Raw genomic sequence first — 6,443 nt, forward strand, 5'->3', positions numbered from 1 at the left:
TTGGTTAAAACCTTCCCGAGAGCCTGGGGTACCTCATTACGTCATTGTGGTGAGGCCCAATTTTTAAGGTGTGCTTTCTGGTCCCCTCTTAACATCAGTTAACTTATCAATACAGTCATGATGCCTGTTGCCCATATCTAGACTGGTCTGTTTTCCTGCATCCTACACTGAGGTTTGCTTCAGTCCAATAATTGGACATTGGACTTTTGGAACATTTATCAATTCTCTACTTTAAGAGCTATGCTTGAGTCCTTTGTGGTTTAATATGAATCAGGTGAGGGGTGTTATTCTTCACTGGATTTGAGACCAGTGTCTTAGTGCTGACATTTTGCAGGTGTGGCGCTTGGGGCAGAGTTTGAATATCAACCCAGCCCCTGCTGGTGTCTTTGTTCCTGGCTAAATGGATTGAGTTTGATGCTGTTTGTTGGGTAAACCTTTTACCATGGAGGTAACCTTGTGGTGGGGCACCCTGTGTTCCTGCAGAACAATCTGGGCTTCGCTAGAAGTGGGGAAACATCATCCTCTAAGATCATCTTGACCATAGACAATGCTTTCCCCCTCCCCAAAAGCAGGCATCCTATGAACAAGCTGGTGTGCCAGGCCTCCATTGTTCTGCAGGGATGCATGGGAATGAACTTGGTGAAGAGGGCATTTGGAAGAGGTCTTGGGAAGTGGAAATCCACTAACCTAATTGAGAACCAGGCAAGATTGGGGGGTGGAGCAACAGTGAATCACTTGCATATGCAAGTTACACCCAAGAAGCTAGCCCACTTGCTAACGGAGGTATCTTCCCGCCCCGAGCTGGATATTTAATCTATTGATGTGACTTAAACACCAGGGTGGAGCTGAGGTGCACCATGTAGCCTGGCTGAAGAATGAGATCCTGACTATTACAGCGCAGCCTTTGACTTGATGCCCTGCAGAGCTACAGATTATCTGCCATCTAGCCAAAGGCCGCATTGAGCGAACCCAACCCCTTGCTGTAACATGATCTTCATTGGATGAACATGCCTATGCTAGCTAATATTTGTAGTACGAGTTTAATGCTAAAGGGTCTCCCTGGATCTGTTGCATACGCAAGCTGAATGTTTTCAGAGTTCTTGGTAGAAGGGGTGAACATCAATTTGTGGCGGAAGCAATTGATTGTCTTCAATGCTTTGAAACGACTTCGTCCTGTGTGATTACTAGTGAATGAAATCTGAAAGGGATCCTAGTCTCGACAATAACCAAGTCATATTCCGTTATATGGCATTATTGTAGGTCACACGATAGTTGCAACTAAATTCAGGAGGGCATCAGTGTTGCAGAGATTTTTGGATTGATGTGGTAACATGGTTGCTGGTTCTAGTTTGAGGCAATCCCTAGCCCCAATGCATAGCTTTGCAGATGTTTGCATTTTTTAGAACTGGCCCACAATGCCTGATGGTGAACCTTGTATGCCCCACTTGAATAATCGTGTCAGTCCTCCCAGCTACAGATGGTGGTTGTTTTGTAGCGCACATTTGAACCTCAAAGATTGGAGGTGTGGGGGGGGGGTGTAAGCACAAAAATAAACGGTTGAACAGGTCAGATTGAAATGCATCTAGAAGTTGTTATACCCTAAAACACACTATCATGTTCTCGGTTTTCCCAGAAATGTCATTGGCTAGTGTCGTGTCCTTAGTGTTACAGTGAAATGCAATTGGACCAAACAGTTCAGTTCTATTCCCAACACGTCACCGCCCCATGTGGCGCTACATCAGTTCTCGGGCCACCCCTGAAAAATTGATAATTAATAAAACGGCATGTGATAACCACCTGAACGTTACACTGCCACAGGTCTGCACCCAAGAGGACAAGACTCCCTGCTTCTGTTGCGAAAGACATTCGTGTGTTACCTGGCACATTATGTCCAGTGGAGTCTCCCTCAACAGCCAGTAGGCCACAATAATGCACAGTCCATGAAGAAACAATTGGCGATGAAGTCACGACCAGCAATAACAAATACATGATTGTCCTCAGACGACCCAGAGTAAGGGCTCCCATAAAGAGTGTTTTCTACCCTCATTTTCCAGACTTGTCCTTATACAATGAAATCCTTGATTAAAAACACTGCTAGTTGTAAATGTCACACTTGCCTGAAGAGAAGTGCAGGTTGCAGTCTGGGCACGAGTTGTCGGTGGCCAAGAGGCAAAAACTTGCCAACCAGCAGAAAACTGGCAGTGAAGTGTTAAACATTCAAAGCTATGGAGCCTGTCTTGTCCACGGCTCAATTTACTGCTCTGGCCACAGGGGACCCTATGCAGCCTCTCACACCAGGCCTTACATGGAGAGGGTCATTCACCAAGCTGCCTTTCTAGGGGAATCCTTAGATCCTCAAGGGATGCCCTCACTAGTAGAAGGGCACACCCCACAGGGGTATCGCCCATCACATAAGTCATGCCTGAGTAGATCCTCCAGCACGAAATCATGTCGGATTTCAAAGCGCCAGTGGACAAATCTCCAGTGAACACTGATTCTGACTATGTAGTTCAGACACTGGCCCAAGACGAGGCCCCAATTCTCCCACAAACCGGAGAAAGTGAAATGATTCCAGGCAGGCACTCCTGCCCCCCACACCTTTTGGTTTCCCAGGGCTCAGTACTACTTGCATAGAAAGCTTCTGTTTATGGTTCAGGAAAGCCAGCTGCATCTCAAAGCACTCTGGAAAGATGGGGCAGGGGATTGGTCACTCCACTCAGATGGCCTCCCACACTCCGCTTTGAGGCCTTCCTAGAGATAGACAAGTCCACCCAGGTGTACTCGGCAATCTCCTGGTTTCTCCTCGGATGTGTTTCAGTAGCTTTCCTGATGGTCTCTCCTCTCTCCTCCTGTCTTTCTCCTTTTTCTATCTGTCCTAGTGCAGCCCCCCTTATATAGCAGTGATGACGCCACCAATTTTACAATCTTGGGGCGGTACCCTGGAATAATTCCTGCCTCCAGGGTTGGACAGTTACCCTTCTCTCTTCTCCCAAACCCAGCCTCCAAGTCAGGATTGGTTTAGGGGTCTGGAGCAACATATGGCAATTCCCATTTGTAATCGCACTTTGTTTTCCTTGCAACTTTTTGGCAACAACTAGTTTATCACAACTTCAAAATTCCACCAGCAACTGCCATACTGAACATATTTTCTGATTCAGCTAATCATGGAGAATTAGATAAGCCGACCACCAAATCCTTACCCTATAGCACATCCATGTGGCACCTTTCTGCGGTTTCCATTAAATGTACTTATAAGTTAAGCATATACCTCATTTCATTTTCCACCTGCTCACCAACACTCGCATTTCGAACATGTTCAGATCAGCCAGAAAATCAGCTTAGATAGCCATTACAGTTCCATAAGTCGCATTCTATATGGCCAAAATTTCCTGGAAATTATATAAATGATACGTAGACGAAATCCATCTGATTTATGATGGCTAAGAAAAATGCCTAAATGTTAATGGTTCTTTTAAATTGTGAATCTTCATGTTGGCCAAATGACCCTGGCTCCTGACATCCGACCATTTGTTTTTACTGGGTCAGCCTGTGCCCAGTGTTTTTTTTTTTTTGTCTTCAATCTCCTTTGTGTTGGAAGCTTGCTCTTTGAAGTGGGTGCCCCATTTTCACACATTGGTCATGCTCCAGCCAAGGGGGACTTGAAGTCAATGCTTTCAGAGCCAGCAGGTCTGGAGAACACTGAATTTCGACACCTTTAGCAGGACATTTTATTGTGGTTGGGCATTAAATGCAAGATGTGACATCCAGCCTGAGGATGGGAGTTTTCATTTTGTCCACAGCCAGTAAAAGGGTCTGCCTTGGGCTGACATTTTCCATGAAGACAAAGTGGCTCTTCAATGTCACTGGAGTTTTGGTTGGTGAAACATAATTTCTGATGTTTGTTAATCTGCTTAGAATCACATGCTGTGCATAGGTCCGACATCCAGTGGTCACTGCGGAGTATTGCATTTTGTTTTTCGTAGTCGAAAAGGGACGTCGACAAGGCGTGTCTGAAATACTATCCCTATAGTGACGTGCGTTGTACCCACTATCCCTCACGCGTCGAGGTCCCTCAGTTTTTTTCCGCCCAGCTACTGGTCGCCTTTACGCAGAGCTCCTCGAGAGAGACATTGCAGATTTCATCTCCTCGACCTTTGGTCGTTTTCCTATTTAATATATAACACATCGATCCCTCCCTCGACGCAGTTGTGAAGCTGTCTCCGCCGAGCAAGATCTTCGACGGAGGGGACGAGCGGAGGAGATCCTTCGGCGTTGCCGAACACGTGGCCTGGCCTCGCAGGCCATATACAGTAGGGAGAGTGGGGTCGTGGGACATCTCTGGTTCTTTTCTGCGAATGCCTTTCCTTTTCCCCTTCCTTTCCCTTGGTGTCGTTATCATGATTTATTGCCTCGGCTATGGAGAGGACACCCTTTAGGTTTTGCCCGCTTTGCAAGGGCAAGTTTACTTGGAAGGACAAGCATTCACGGTGTAACCGCTGCTTGCCCCTCGATCACAAAGAGGAGGGTTGCACGGCTTGTCGGCTTCTTAAGCCAAAGACTCTAAAAGACCGTAGGGTCAAGAGGTGGGCGGCCTACGCTATGTCGAAGGCCGATTCTTCACCCGCCGCTGCTACCACCGACAGTGACGAGGAACGTGATAACACGACCTCCGCTACGGAAGTCGTAGACCCCTCTAAAGAGCGCTCGCGCTCTTCGTCGTCTGTCCCTGGCCCCGACGGGTTCGGCTCACGCCCTGCTTATGGGGATGAACACCCCGGCGACACTGACGCACACGATACCACACATGCACACAACCCATGGCTCTTCGTCGAAGACGAAGAAAGCATCAGCGCCCAAGGAGACGCAGGTTCCACCGGTGGCCTCCTCGGACTGTTCAGGTTCCAAGCTCCTCTCGCAGCCGCGACCAGCGACTGGGCTTTCGGCAAATAAGGGCGCCACCCCCAAACATCGGCCGGCGCGCACCAGCAGAGAGCGCATGCCGCCGTAGAACGATCGACACCTGTAACGTCAACCACAGCCCTCCGCTGACTAACGAGTTGCAGAGAGCTTGGCGAGGATCGTTGTAGCCGACGCCCAGAAGCGTACGCCGAAAGACACGTCGAGCGCTACTCAAAGGTCGAAAGACACGCCGAAAAAGCCCGAAGAAAGACAGGGACTACCCCCTTCAGTCGGGGGGGGACCCCCAGCACACCGGAAGGCTTTTCGGAAGGCGACGGGACACTTTCCTCGACTTTATGGGAGAGGTCGAGCAGTTTTCAGCTAGATGACACTAATTTTCCCCCGCTAGACCGCTCAGGGGTACCCCACGAAACCATGATAAGGCTCCATCTCTGCATGGAGAGGTTTATGAAGACCCAGAACCCTCCTACTCCCAAGAGAACAAGAGAAGGGCCTCAGGAGGACCCCAGGGCCAAATATCCGAGACTATTCAATCCCCAGCAGGACACAGCCTCAGATTTCCATAATGTGTATGACCTCACTGGTGAGGAACAATACTTGGAAGAGGAGGATGAATTTGTGGACGATGAAGAGTAACAGAACCAGGAGGAAGGTCTGGAAGACAGCCCAGACATGGTAGGAGAAGGCTTCGGAGAAAATCCAGAAGAAGGACCTTCTCATCCCTGGCAATCCCCATCAGTATATTCGGACACTGATGTCCTGAACCTAAATCCTCCTGACAATTCACCTGTTAGAAACACGTCTCCCATTGACGATCAGCCCACATTCAATGCCCTGTTGCGCAGAGCAGCAGCACATTTCGAACTGGACACTGGGGAGAAACCCCCGGTCAGCCAGACCATTCCCCTCCTCGCTTCAGTGAAGAGAAGAATCATCCCTTCGCTATCCACACCCGCACTAATCGGAGGAGTTAATCCGAGAATTGAAAAACTTTTCACTCCTTCACCCTCAGACCCGCTGTACATCAGGGGACATTCCATTCCGGATTCCCTTGTAGTAAATAATACAAGGAAGAGGGCAGGGGTGCCGCTGTCCACCAGCGAGGCACCACCTGACAAGGAGGGCAAGAGGTTATATGCCCTTGCAAAGAGAGTCACATCCTCGGCTGTCTTTTCGGCAAGAATTGCGAACAACAATTCTTTGCTAGCTAGCTACGTGGACGCGCAGTGGGCCAAACTGCGCAAAGATGACGAAGAAGCGCTGGAACCACTACGTACACACCTGCTATCAACTATTGGCGAAGGAACCCAGGACAACCAGAGTATTGTAAAGAACTCTCTGGATGCTGCAGAGACAGCGGGACGTTCCCTGGTTCAGGGAATACTCCTAAAACGCCATGTATGGCTGTGCAACTCAGGGTTCAAACCGGAGACAAAGGCGTCTTTAATAAATAAACCTGTTGAAGACTCAAACCTCTTCGGGAAAGCGGTGGATGAGGCTCTGGAGATGGCTAAAAAAGAGTT

This window comes from Ambystoma mexicanum, chromosome 4q (genome assembly GCF_040938575.1).
Source record: "Ambystoma mexicanum isolate Mex_15411 chromosome 4q, UKY_AmexF1_1, whole genome shotgun sequence".
Classification (NCBI taxonomy): domain Eukaryota; kingdom Metazoa; phylum Chordata; class Amphibia; order Caudata; family Ambystomatidae; genus Ambystoma; species Ambystoma mexicanum.